We start from the raw sequence: 2009 nt of genomic DNA on the forward strand, positions 1-2009 counted from the left end.
GAAATTCCATCCAACTTTTGCTTGACCATTCATGGAGGTTTAATGCTACTTAATTAATCAATGTATATGCTTCGTCTACACTTTTATCCATAAAAGAACCTCCAGCTGATGAATCTAACAAACACTTATCTGAGAAAGAGATTCCCCTATAAAATATATGCAGGGTCAGCCATTTTTCTAAACCATGATGAGGGCACTGTCTTTGTAGACTCTTGAATCTGTCCCATGCTTCAAATATTGATTCTCCATGTGTCTGAGCAAAATTCGTGATGCAACTCCTCATGTAGATTGTTCTGCTTGGAGGGAAAAAGTGATTCAGAAATTGCTGCTCCAATTGTTCCCAACTTGTGATGTTTTGAGGACGGAGAGAATATAACCAAGTCCTTGCTTTGTCCTTGACACTAAAAGGAAATGCCATCAACCGGACTGTGTCTGCTGATACTCCTTCACAATTCACCAAATCACAAAGCTTTAGAAATGTCTCAAGGTGCAAATAAGGACTTTCTGATGCTTCTCCTCCAAATTTGTGACCTTGTATCATGGAAATTAACTCTGGGACTAGTTGAAAATTTTTTGCTTTAATATGAGGCTGCACAATGGGAGACATAAATCTTGCAGAAATAGGTACCAAGAAATCTCTTAAGGCCCTGCTTGACATGTTAGTGCTCATCGAAATAAAATGAGTAAAAATAAAAATGAAGAATTAAAGACAAAAAATGAAATGTTATATGAAAAACAAGAAATAAAATGCAGAATTTAAATTGCTAGAAAAAAAGTAATTTTTTTTTATTATGTATATGGAAAACAAATTGCAATTTAAAATGGAAAAACACAAACTATTCACAAGTCTAGGTTAACTAAATTGCTAATCTACTAATGTTAATGCGAGCAGTCCCCGACAACGGTGCCAAAAACTTATTACGCAACCGCAAGTGTACGGTTTCGTCGTCAGTAATAAAAATATCGAATCCACAGGGACTGTTGATTAAGCACTAGAGATGTCGCAAGAAAAGTTATCTAGACGATCAAAAGATGGCTTTGGCATTTGCAAACTAACGAGGGTGATTGAAAAAGGAAAGAGAAGGATGAGAGAAAGAGAAGAGATCTTGGAGGGAATGAGCTTCGGGAGATGGATTCTAGGATTTCGGTTTCATTGTAATACTAGGAGATACTACATAGATTGCTTAGTTTCTACCCTCTATGTCCATGCTCTTGTAGGAAGTTAGATTGGTCAATATCCTTAAGTATCAAATAGAGACGATCCCTGTGAAATCCTATAACGGTTAACCCCTGTCACTAGGGCGCCTCGGTAGATCACAGGAATTCGTGCCTAGTAAATAACAATAAGGATAAAGGTAGATGGTACGGGTTCCTACTTCCTTATGGAGGAATTGCCTCTCCTTTCAAGAGAATGTCCTATCGTCCATGAACGGGTAACCCTTGTCACTAGGGCCCCTCGGGTATATGATCTAGAGCACTCTCTCTACGAGAGCAACAGTTCCTATGGGATTGTTTCTCCTTTTAAGGAAACGTCTTAGACGTCCGGAAAGGGTTACCCCTGTCACGAGGGTACCTTGGTCAATACGCTCTAGGGCATCCCCTTGCATGATCAACAATCCTCCACATCAATCAACAAAGCGTGCAAGAAACATAACTACGTCACACACACAACTGCATCAAGTATGAACAAGACATAAACAATTCATTGAATAGAAATAAGGCGAATCAACATAGTTCTACATCTCCATCGTATTACAAATACTTCCTAATCCTAGAAGAGGATGTCTACTCTATTGTGGGGGAAGAACAACCCCAGAACATAAAGGAAAGCATACTTACAACCCTAGAAGGAAAGGAAGAAGAGATGCTTGATGATTCCGATGTCTTGGGGATGCTTCCTTGCTCCGGAGATGGACGGATCGTGAAGAGACGGCGATGGATGAAGCTCGACGGCTTTCCCCGAGGGGAGGGGCGAAGTCTTGAACCAAAGATGATCCAAAGAATAGGTT

The 2009-nt window shown here is 39.8% G+C and overlaps 1 non-coding gene across 1 annotated transcript; it reads left to right on the forward strand.

The window, feature by feature from the left end:
• The first annotated feature begins 179 nt into the window (after positions 1–179).
• On the forward strand, positions 180–285 carry LOC121983472. Its single transcript, XR_006112523.1, has one exon. It is a non-coding gene; the product is annotated as a small nucleolar RNA R71 (small nucleolar RNA).
• The last annotated feature ends 1724 nt before the right edge of the window (positions 286–2009 follow it).

Source organism: Zingiber officinale, chromosome 5A, assembly GCF_018446385.1.
Source record: "Zingiber officinale cultivar Zhangliang chromosome 5A, Zo_v1.1, whole genome shotgun sequence".
Classification (NCBI taxonomy): domain Eukaryota; kingdom Viridiplantae; phylum Streptophyta; class Magnoliopsida; order Zingiberales; family Zingiberaceae; genus Zingiber; species Zingiber officinale.